The 12,643-nt window shown below is 41.0% G+C and overlaps 1 protein-coding gene across 1 annotated transcript in view; it reads right to left on the reverse strand.

Annotated features, from left to right (window-relative positions):
• Positions 1–4,341, reverse strand: part of sema4bb (sema domain, immunoglobulin domain (Ig), transmembrane domain (TM) and short cytoplasmic domain, (semaphorin) 4Bb) — a 43,136-nt gene extending 38,795 nt beyond the window's left edge. The window contains exon 1 of the mRNA XM_028401813.1: positions 4,259–4,341. The gene's annotated coding sequence lies outside the window, so the exon portion shown is untranslated. The remainder of the gene's footprint in view (positions 1–4,258) is intronic.
• Positions 4,342–12,643: the final 8,302 nt, after the last annotated feature.

Consider the following 12,643-nt stretch of genomic DNA (forward strand, 5'->3'; position numbering starts at 1 on the left):
CTAACCACGCGAAGACTTATTTCTGTGTCCTCACCTTGTCGTGTTCCAAAAATGTTCCCACATCTCACTGACTCTCTCCCTCTATGCAGGACACATTCACACTGATGATTCATGAGTATGCACCTGACACAGCACCCTGGTCTGAAACGTTCCACTGTGCTTCATTTCTAAATGATCCTAATATGATTTTCTGTTTTACCTTTAAGCCAAATGGCAATTCTTATGGTTGTTATTGTTTGTGTACATGAGAAACCATAATCTCACATATTCTTACTACATGGAAGCTGCTATCTGCATCAAGAAAATGACCAAAATTACAGACATATTAAAATACAAGCACATCAAATCAAAACCTTCCATAACGTATATTTTTAGTAATTAATCACAGGATGCACTTGTGTGAAGTGATCTTTTTGGAATAATAGGATAATGTGCTGCATGTCTATGTAGATTGTTGGTGACAGCCAACGTGGCCCAACAGCATCACAGAGAGTGAAACCTCACAGATGGCAGCTCGTGTCCCCATCAATATCCAGAGAGCAACACCCTCTTTATTTTCTTTTCACTTCTTCTCTTTTTAATTGGCTCCTTTTCTTACACTTTCAACCATATCAGAGTTTTGCATGGTTTTTTTTCCAAATAATTACCAGATAACTCAATACAGCTCGACACAATAAAAAAAGTCAGAGCTGCACTGTGCAGGGTTAAAGCTGATTTTACCTTCAAGTCACAGCAGTGAGACTTAGTGCTTGCACCAAAATTTATTTTCTGTTTTTTTTTTTGGCTTTTCATTATGATGTTTGATAAAACTTCACAAAAGAAAACACTTGAATTCAATGTTAAGGGAAAGCATCAGAAGAAGGCGAGCAGCCTTTCTAAGGATTAGAGTTGTTATAGCTGCTTCACAGGTCAGTGAGCAGAAAAGCTGCACACACAAATAAAGACAAACAGAAACCCAGATAAAGGGACATGTGGTAAAGACTCAAACTTCTGAAGCGCACACTGAATCCAGCTGAACTGTCAGAATTATTTTCACTAATGAATAAGAAGTCATATCTGCTGCCTGACAGGGGGAAGGGCTGACATGTGGCGTTAATATGAATTCTATATGATGTTATGAGATTAATGCACCTTAATGTGGTTTGGTTTTCCCCTGAGAGTTCCAGCAAAGTGATGACTGCTGCAGTTTAAATGAAGACATTGGTGTGTGTGTGTTTGCTCAGTGCATAGATTTTCTTTGTCTGGCTCTTTCTTCTTGGTTTTGTGAGGCTGTAAGGCTGTGGGTGCCGCAGTAGGAGGGCATAGGTGAAGGTCCTGCACAGCTGCACAGCGGGAAGGGGGGGAGGGCTGAAGAAAGCCTCCAGGCATGGAGAAGGAATTAATGAGGCCTGTATTTTTTATGATTTATTAGAGCAAATAGGTTTGTTAATCATGGCGTTAAATATGTTACATATATACCGTTAAAGCCTAAGAAATCACCTTTGTATTTCTCAGGTCTAACGGCCGGTTTATCCATTAGGATTTTTGTGATTCTTCCCAAAAACTACTGTATAGAAATCAAAACTTGGAAGTGCTGTTCTTCCAGTAAAACTCTACGGAGGTTTGTGGAATGTTAAGAAAAACATCTCTTTGAAAACAGAGCGATCAGCTGCTCGGGAAGTTATTAGCAACACTGCAAGTATTTGGGAGTTTCAGCTGATACAGTTAAAAGTGCAAGGACAAGCAGAAAAGCTAGATTTTCAACAGTTAAACAAGGACCAGCCTCTGTGTTTTGCTTTGCTTTCGATCTTCTGTGTTTAGTCTCTGCTAAACCACCGTGCACTGCCAGGTATCCTACGAGCAGTCAATCTGTAGACCTTTTATCTATGCAGTCAGACGGCAGGCTAGTTGGAAGTTAGAGGTTTTTTCTGTGTGCAAATTCTTTAGTGATAATATCGTGCCAGACATGATCTGGATGGTTTGAGTGAAGCAGTACTTTAGAGTTAATATAGAATACAAGTGTTTTCAGTTTGGGATGCAGAGCAGCTGTCATGGGTTTGTTTTTTCCATAAGTAGGCCCCACATCATCACATGTTTTATTCTTAGAAATACTTGTGGTGTCTCTGTTTAGAGCAACTGGGGGAAAAAAAGCTATCAAACAGTCTGATACGACAAAAAAAGCAGTTTGCGTGGAAGCCTTTGTACAGAGAGGGACCTGAAAAGGTACAAAATCCCTGTAATCAGGGTCCAGAGTGGTGGCTTACAGTCCCTGAACTATTGACTGAATTGATCTTTTTAATTTGCTACTCTGTCAATATTTTAACTTTAGCTACTGCACTGATATTTACTGAACAGTCACTTGGTATTGTCATAGTCATAGGGACACAAAACTCTTTCTACAACCGTAGCTCCACTTAACAAGAAGATCAAGTCAGTAACAAAAAAAGGGAAAAGATCCTCACCTTCACTGAAAGATCTAATAACTGAAGAGCAGCTGCAGAGACAGAATAAACATGTAGACTCTCTGCCAGGTCAACAAAGTGCATCATATGAGCACAATATTGGCTCCTGGTCTCGTTTTTAGGGGTCGTTTGGGCAGCGCGGAGACACAAAGTCTGTTGTCGGCTGTAAAGGGATTCAAACAGCAAGAAATCAATATACTATCTCAGTATGACCACACACTAACCTTTTAAGCCCCAAAATAATGTGTCAACAGCCACTAAGAACTGAGCATGCACTGCACTTCCTCATTGCATGTTGGTTTTCTTAGTTTTTTGTTGGACCAGCATCCTAATTAGTTTCTATTAACGCCTAGAGAGACAGTGAGAGTTAAACAGCCTCGAGGAAGAGCGGCTTCATGTGCTAATCATCGATTAAAAGATCCACTAACGTATTTGCACACACTGTTCCACAAGAGACTGTGGAGAAGGTTAACTAACTTTCAAAAACATGTTGGGCATGTTTTTTCTTTTTATGTGGTTATAGCTGCAGTCACTGATAATAAAGAGCATGTGGAAAAGCACAGCCAATGTAATTGTTGGTTAATTGAAGAACAGCATGCAGATCATTAAGCTCGGAAAATATATTGTTTGGTTTTTAGTGAGCGAGATGGTGACACTTGATGGATTACATTTCTCCCCAGATTATCTGGTTATTTGTATTAAATTGTGGATCCTACCACTGTGTTAATCAACAACACAGAGTGAAGACACTTAAAATGAACCATGGAAAAGAAGTGATTCATGTCTGGCTTTTTTGCCAGCTCTGTGTAACATAGAAATGGAAAAACATCTGGATGAATTAGTTATGAGAGCGTCCACATGTGAAGTGGACCGGCCATATAAAATATTAACATTTGAACACACACTGGATAGAAAGGTGAGGTTTCAGCACAGAGCTAAACAAAACACAAGCTGCTGAACCCTGGCTAAGGAAGAAAAATGCTCCGGTGATTTCATTTGACTGGGCTCCATTATCATTAATGTGTCATTTAGCAGTCAAAAGCCGTGGCAATAATAGAATTACTTTTCCTATTAGACTCTGTGTCATTGAGCCTCTCTGTGAAAGAGCCCACTGCACGTAATAGGAATGGAGCAGAGCATTGCTAGTGTCCAAATGTCACAGGCGCACCATATGCACACACCCTGTTTTGTCAGTGACACAAGAGGATCCATCTACACATAATGAGACTGTCAGAGCTTTATTGTAACCGCTATATTCTCCCTGTCCAGCTGGCACAAGTCAGAACAAACTAAATCATCACAGGAACTTGAGAAGCGAGACACCTTTGGACTGAAGGGATTCAGCTCAGAACACCTTTTTTTCTCCAACAAGGTGTCTGACGTTTCTCAAAGAAGGAATCAGATAACACCCTGGAGCATATTTAGGCTTTCTAAATTAGGCTACACGTGCACACTTGTGCATACAAATTTCTGAATCACTGAGAGCTCACACACTCACACGTGCAACACATCACAGCCACCAGCATCTTACTAGGACACAGACACACAATGAACCAAGACCCTGACCGGATGCAATCTATTGCCATGGCACCCAGCGGCCAAGATGACCGGTATCTGTAGTAACTGAGCAACCTCACACCACTTCATTACTCCAAGCACAAAGTCAGCTACGAGGCTCTCCTCCCAGGCTGCAGAGGCAGCAATGCTTCCCGGTGTTTGTCCGTCACTCTCTGCAGAATAAAAGCACGTCCTTTTCATCCTTTTGTCTTATTGTGAACCACAATCGCCTGCTGTCATAAGAGAAAGGAGGGACTCACCGTGCTTCCTCCCTCCCCCCCACGGCGGAGGACATGAGCCAGGTGGAGCGAGCTGGAGAGGCTGCAGTGGCGAAGGAATCCCCCTGGTAGTGTATGTGTAAGAGTGTGTGTGAGAGAGTGCATGAAAGTGTGTATGCGTGTGTGTGTGCAAGTGTGACTGTGTGCATGCAAGTGTGTGTGTGTGTATGTGTGTGAGTGTGTGTGCAGGGGAGTCAGAGCTGAACCAGCAGATGCAGGCGGGAGCCACCAATAGAATGAGGAGAGTGAGAGAGAGAGAGGAGTGTGAGAGAGACGGAGAGACAGCAGAGGAGGGGTCTGATAGCATTACATCATGGACTAGGGAATGGTAGGTTTGCAGGGGGTGGACTATGGGTGGGGGAAGGTGTGCGTGTGTGTTTGTGTGTGTGTGTATGTGTGTGTCCTTGTGTTTGTGTCTACATCACTGTATATTCTCCCTCTGCAGCAGACCACAGAATGATTAAAGATTGTGTCCATGCTGCATACAGTGCAGTGTCGTCATGGAGCCTGCACCTGTGTGTGTGTGTGTGTGTGTCTGTGGTTGTGTACATATAAGCAAAACATAAACAAAACCTATAATCAGGAAAGCATAATAATCATAAGTGTGTGAACCACATCTCATAGATCATCCAAGCCTCCTGGTAACTATAAATATGTATTCTAACAGCTTTCATGTACAGATGAGTTCCAGATGCTGATTTTCCTTTTTTTTACTACATACACCAACAAAATCACAATTTTCCCCCCATTTTCAGCACAGGACACACTCTCAGGACTGCCTAATGGCTCCCTTGTCAGTTTAAAAAAGCACAGATGGACACTCTGTTAGGAAGTCGCTGTCATTCCAGGTGAGTGATTCCAAACACTTTCAGCTGGATTTGACATAAAGGGAGAAGAAGAAGCACACATATAGCAGTAGCAGGGATCACCTGTCTCTGTGCACCCTGCACAGAACAGAGAAGGAGAGGGGGAAAAAAGAAGGGGTGAGAACGAGGGGCGTTAGTCGGAAAACAATGACAGCTCAGGGTCATCCTCGCACCTCTGCTCTGTCTGTAACAGTCTGGCACAAGACAGGCAGAAAACAAGATAGGAGGGGTGCAGGTGGCAGGAACACAGAGATAAGGAAATCTTGTCTCCCAGCTCTCTTCATTAATTTTCATAAGTTATGTCAGTGTTTAGCCCTGCAGCCATTCTGAGTGTTTGTATGTTGCACTCTCTCCACAACTGTCACTTCCCTAACGTGCCACAAAATGTCTATGAGGTCAGATAATATATAATAAACTCCTCACATCATTTTGTCCAATAAAAAAAATAAAATTGTGTTTTTTTGGCTGATAAACTATGATTAGGTGATTTGTAAGCTTATCCGAGTCATAAATTAACTTTGATGCTTGAGTGTTAATATGTGCAATCTCATGCAGAATCATGTTAAAAACCACCTTCATGACTCATCCTGCACTCTCAGAGGTCCCGTCTCCTCAGAGGTCAACCCTATCAAAGTGTCTTGCCATTAGTCTGGTGTCAATTCATGTGTCAAAGTTCATTTTCACATCCTGTATATGTAGGCCCTTTTCAGACTTCTGACCAAGGAGCAGTTCATTATGTGTGATATTAGGAGGAAACAGCAGAGCTTTGTTTGAACACAATCACAATGATTCAGCCGGGTCAATGCATCACTGATGCAGTGATTATACCTCAAAGTACAGCCAGGAACTCTCAGTGGTCAAACAAACAAAGGGCTTCTATTGAGCTGTGATGATTGATGATTGTTCTCTATTTACAACATTTCTGGCCCACTTTTAGAAGTGCTGCCTCCTGCTTCTCCTGCCAGATTTATTTTATGAGATATTGGATATTTTTACACACACCTTCACCTAATGATTCTTGCTCCAGTATTGAGGTTGGTCTCTACTTGTCTTCACCTAGGAAACGCTGACTGTTCATTCTCTGTAGATGGGTAAGTGTCCTTTTTACTTAAAAGGTATTTGTAGGGGGTTTGCAACAGTGTTCATAATTAAGCCTCTATTCAGAGGTAATGATGCAGTTTTTTTTCTGACTCACTTCCTTTTTAAGGTCATAAATTCAAAGTTTTTTACAGGTCATATCAACATGTTAATTTCACATTTCCTCTTCTTCTTCTTCCTTTGTGACTTGCTCTAAATAGTTTTGACCTTTTGTTTGTCACAAGTCATTAGAGATCCTCTTAAATCAGCAAATGAAATATGACGCAGGTTAATGGTGCTGAGCCCACGTGTGAGCGGGTGTGAATCATTCAGGCTACATGTTAGCCGAAACATAGACCAGGGCCCGTTTATTGCAGGAAGCCAGAATGAATGTGACATTGATGATAAACGCATTATGCAGCACTACAATGCAGATGAGATTAGGAGTATAATGATGTAATCGGAGGGCAAGGATGATGATGTCAGAATATTGGATCAAATTAGCTGGATTCCTGACTGTTCTATAACTCAAAGGCTTCCAAAAAACTTTTGGTCTGAAGTCTCAACATGCAACACAGAATAAAGGTTGGTTGAGTCATGGATGGAGAGGAGTGTAAGTCTACAAAGGAAACTTCAGGTAATTCGCTCTCTCTTTTTCCCAACATTAGATCAGCTAATCAAACATTTAATAAATCAGACTGATGAGGCCCTGACCTGATATATTTCATAATAAACTCAGTATATCACTACATGTTTGTAAGTGAGCCCACACAGTCCTTAAGTCCAAGTCATGAACCTCCAAGCAAATCTCACAGTCCCAAAGAGTTAATCATTACTCATTTGATTTTATTATGTCAACTACCGCTGATATACAGTATGGACTAAAACAACCTTTGCTTCGCTCATCCCAGAAGTGGTTGTTCTTGTTTAAAATATATATTAATAATCACTCTGAAAGCAGCTGGAGCTGTTTACATCACTCTGCAGAATGGTAAGTTCATGCCCACTCTGACCAGCTTGTTATGAGTTCTAGTGAAGCTGTATCTTCATAGTCTTACAAAAACAAAGCCATGCCCTGTTGGGAAGGGGCCACATCTAAAGTCAACATTGTGGAGTTCCCAGGCTCTTGAGACTAAGCAGCAATTAAAGGCAGTTCGGGTAATGGTTTTGTTAAAAACCAACTCACACAGTACGAGCAAAACACATGTTCAATTTCAAGTCAAACTCACAATTTATGAAACAAAAATTTGAAATTGTTAGAAATTCTGCAGATCATGTGATGGCTGGTCGTGAGGCATTAATTGCCTATAGTGAGCCCCTGAACATTCGGCCTGCCTAAAAAAAAATTAAATCGTACCTCTCACAATGAGGGTCAAAATCGGACCAAAAAACTCACTGTGCATGCCAGACTTAGTGACTGTCAGCCATATGTACATCATTCCCACCAGCTTTATGCATAGATATATATGTTTGCTGACATGTTGTGTGACTTGTAGTAGAAATTGCAATTGATTGTTAACTTTTAAAGTATAGATGCTTTTCTTGCTCTAACATCAGAATGTGTGGTATTGTCTTGGACACAGTGAATAGAGACAGAGAACTAAAAGGGAAAAGAGTGAAAGAAGACATCCATCACTCAGAAATACAACTGAACCAGGGATGCTGCAGTCACACTTTGTATCACCGGACCCCAGAAATGCCTGATACCAAAGCTGTTTAACAAACATTCTAGACCAAGATGATGCTTACAGGTGTCATGTGTGGCCTGTAGGCTAAGAGATGAGATTTAATTCACCTTAAGAGATGAACTATGCTGATAAATATAATGTAATTATTGTAGAATGCATTTTATAAAAACCTGAGCATAGTCATTTTAAGTGTATTTATTTTCAGAGAGCTGTAGACCACACATAGTAATACACATGAGGAATAACATCAAAGGAATTCACTTGGTCTGGATAAAATGCTCTGTGTCCACCCTTGAGCTACGTTTCCTGATATTGGGTTCTTCAATTTCAGACACTGCCTAACCAGCACTATTTATGGTTTAATTTAGTTAGGTTTAAAAAAAAAAGTGTCTTTTTCTCCTTCAGAAGGGAGTGTGGAGTATTTCAACGCACAAAGGTGTCCCCTGGCGTCTCAGTTATCCCTATCAGCCAAGACCCCCTCTTCTTTCACCACCATGCCTGCAATGTTCCCTGTTGCCGTGGCAACCCTATGGCCAGCCAGGCCTCTCTCTCTCTCTCTCTCCGTCTTTCTCTCTCTCTCTGGGTACACAGCGACTTCTGTTCTTGCCCCCAAGCAGCTGAAGGAGGATTCACCAAGGTGGTGAGCAGAAAAGAGGTGCATGCATGTCCTTTTCTTCTCTCCTCAATGAGACCCTCACACACGCAGGAAAGTAGCACCGTTCAAACTGAGATAAAAGTTCAAATAAATGTGCTGCTGAAATCTGCACTGTGTATTACAAATACTGGAATGTAGCTACTGGACGTTGGGATGTGGGGGCAGATCATAAATGATGTGAATAAAATATATCACTGAAACAAAAACACTGTGAAGATGCATTTCTGTGGTGACACTGCAGCATCATTACACATTATCAGCACAGACTGCCTTGTCTGACACACACTGCTTTAGTAGGAACAACACAGATGTCTTGACTTCTCAGTTACATAAACACCTAACCTCAACCCAATTCTACTTCAAGTAGAACAAAGGCTGATAGGTGGAGGGAAACCTCACACCGTATCTCACTATGACATACAGCACCATACAGTGTGATAGGTACAGACGTTGTTCTGCATGTTCTGTTATGAGGGATTTAATGAAGTGTCAAAGAAATGGTTATCACTTTGTCTCCTCAGCTGTAACTCATCAGCTTTATTAACTGCCTGGGTTTGGTCTTGAATGAACTTTTACTTCTCCCTCCCTCTCCCTCTCTATCTGCATGTATTTGGCTTGGCCTTCGGGAGAACAAATTGTTCCGTTCTTAACAAGATCTTCCAGTCCTACAGACTCTCTGGTCAAGGGCCTCTTAGAGCTTAAGGAAACAAAGAAGGAGAGACAGGTGCAGCCTGAAGTTCATCCTGTGTTCTACCTTTTCAGGAAACAATACAGCAACAGTGGAGGGTTTATTCTGGCATGTTACAGGCATCAGACTTACTCAGAATGAAAGTATGCACACACTTTCTACAAATAATGAGTATTTATTAGCTTTCAGATTCAGTGATGCTTCTTTTAATGATTTAGTGTGTTCAACAGAGCGGAAGAGATAGAAAGCAAGGAAACAGGAAACAGGATGTCTCTATGCCTTAAACCATCACTTAGCCCTCTTTCAGCAGGCAGCTGAGGAGAAAAGGGACAAATATGGAGTGTTCTCAGAGAGATTGCTGACTGTGACCGCCTAGGGTGACAGACAGACAGACAGACAGATAGATCTTCAGGAACAGCTTGCTTTGTTGACTCTGGCAATGTAAGACACAAATCACTTGGATAAGCTAATTACTCAATCATAAATGCAAACAATGAGTGAAGTAAAAGCTTTATAATAATGAGACCTTTTTCCTTTGCTTCCTTCTACTTGATTGATCTTTCACAATAAACTTAGGACTCCCAAGGTTTCTTGCTTAAACAGAAACCAAAACTTTTCATGGGATAAGACATCCTCGTCTGATTACCACCTATTATTATCTAACTAAACCCATTAATATTTGGTGTTTGTAAAATTTGAAAGCAAATGAGAGTCAGCCAGCAAAACCAACTGATCACTTTATTCAGCAGTCAGCAAAAGTGTTAGTCAATCATTCATTCTTTAGGTCTACTAGTCAGCCAGCCAATTAATCACCTCACCAGCCAGTCATCCACAAGACTGATGAGTGGGAACATGAGGAAAATGAGGAAAAGCTGATGAAAGCTTTCCTTTCAATCACGACAAATATTGTCACAGAGTAAAGCACTGTGGAGTTCAGCAGTACTGCAGAGATGACGTGTTTGGTAAAATCTTATGGACAACCAGAAGGCATATTTTTTAAACACTTCTCTCTCTCTTATGACCAATAAAAACAGTGGTTACACACACTAACTCTTCCAGTTAGATGCAAATGCACCGTGAAACCTCACTGTTTCCCCTCTTTGATTGGCTGTATAAATAATCTGCCAGGGTCATGTGCAAATGTCAGCCCAGCCACAGCAGGCTTGGTTAAATGTTAAAGGCATTAAACTCCTTAGAACCAATAAGACCTGTCAAGCAGTGGCAGATGTCCATTCACAGCACTGTAGGGGAAGGCCTGGCAATTGATTGTCTTATTGTAACTAATGTGACGTCAAGGGGAGCTGAGGCGGATGCTGCTGATGGCTCTCAATAGTGTTTTGTGCATGGGCTGGTCCACACACACACACACTCTCTCTCTCTCTCTCTCTAACAAGGAGGAGAGGAAACTCTTTCAGTAGTGGCAGGGGGATTATTATTGTGGTGGATAGGTTCCCCCATGATGTCAACCATCTGACGATTCTCATGTTGATGAGGTGAACGTCCCTCAGGCTGACTGGGAGCATAATATGACTGCTCTTTGCTACATAGACCGTCGCAAACAATAGTTTGACTTCCACAGATTTAAATCAGTATTTTGAGTTTTCAACAGCTGTTTTTATACTTTTAATGTCATAATTACAACTGATTGTCTTTTCCTTCTCTGTACAAACAGTGGCTGGATGTATGTGCATGGTTCAAAAAGCAGCCAGAGAATAAACTGACTGATACTGTACCATCAGGGCTACATTTGCTTTAGTAACAGTAGTACAGTGTAATGTGCCTTGAGTCGTTTTTTTCATCATTAAAGTTACAAATAAAATTCCTGAGCTGTGGTTTGATGTGATTTATCAAATTATTTGGGTTTGGCATGTTTCCTCTCCTCGATCAGAGCAAAGGGAAAGAATGTAATTATATCTGGCGGGAACACCTGGATGCTTGGATACATGTATATTATTTTTTGTTCACCACAAAACTCAGGCATGTCTGAATGTGCATCTAAGCACAGGAAAATGTTGACACACTTTATCAGAAAACATGTACATGTGTGTATGATTGTGAATGAGGCTGTATATCCGATATCAGAAATTATTATACATGCATCAAAAATTGGAATCAATTGACCGTTTTGTTTGTTTTACTTTGTTTACCCGAGTTCAGCTATAAAATCATTGGATGTCAAATTTAAACATCCTTTAGCAGGACACAAATTAAAAAATTACACTGTTTTATGGAGATGAAGGAAAAACCGGGCCTTCATCCTTTGTGCTGAACACAACAACACAACCATCAGGGTTCAGTCTACTTCAGGACTAGCAGTATTGTTTGAATACCATAAAGGCTGAAACAAATTTAAAATGACATGTAGTTCGAATGTGAAGCAGTACATGGGTTTATTTTGTCTAGCTTTAAGCCATTAGAGCGTGCCTCTTCCCCGTTGGACCGAGAGGGCTGTGTCAGTTTTCTAGGAAGCGATTGATTCAGGAGCAGCCATCTAGAACAGTAATTCGATTGGCATGCATTGTTGATGTTTGCTTGTCTAGTTCCAGTAAAGCAATTCTGATTCGATTTGTTGGTTTCATGTTATTGTGGAGGAAAATATATACTTTCATAATTGTCTGGACTTACCCGCCTTTGAACCCTGAATTTTTTCAAATGGAAGAGGGAGGTTGAACTAAACAATTTAAGTGTTGGTATCCTGTTTCATGTCAAGTGTTGTGGAGAAATGAATCATTGTTTCTGTGTCCTTCACATTTGTTGTGTAACACCCAGACGTGTGTGTCTCTGTGTTTTGGATCATTGCTGTCTCGTTTCAGTACCAGGATAAATCACTGTGTTTGGCTCAGTGTTGTAGAGTCACTGTCATGTTGTACATCTCCGACTTAAGGCTTTATTGTGTTAGTGTGGCATGTGTGTTCCACCATATTATTCTTTTCAATGCTGAATGAGTCCAAAAAAATGTAGCATCATAGAAAAGCATAAAAGAAAAACAACATGAAAATCCCACAACTTTGCTTTGAATGTCTCCAACACAACAATCCCTGGAGATTTACTGTTTTTAGCAACTAAACCAAGCAGCTTCACACTAAGTTCTGCTATCAACAGCAAAATGTATTTAACATAATGCAGTATTGCATATCTATCCAAAATATGTCTTTCCATACTGTCTGTCTAAAGTGAGGATTTTTGGTTTAAAACTTTCTTCAAACATAATCTCTGCCCCAAACCAAAAAAAAACCAAGGCCAAACAAACAGAGTCGATACTGTGGCTGAGGCTGTATGACCTGCTCATTTGCATGAATATGTTACTGTAGGCGCTGAGGAGCCCAGCGTTAGCATAAAGCTCAGAGGGCCTAATGCCGAGGAGGATAAACATATTTATTCAGCCTTCCCTCA

The sequence above is a fragment of the Parambassis ranga genome, chromosome 3, assembly GCF_900634625.1.
Source record: "Parambassis ranga chromosome 3, fParRan2.1, whole genome shotgun sequence".
Taxonomy (NCBI): Eukaryota; Metazoa; Chordata; class Actinopteri; family Ambassidae; genus Parambassis; species Parambassis ranga.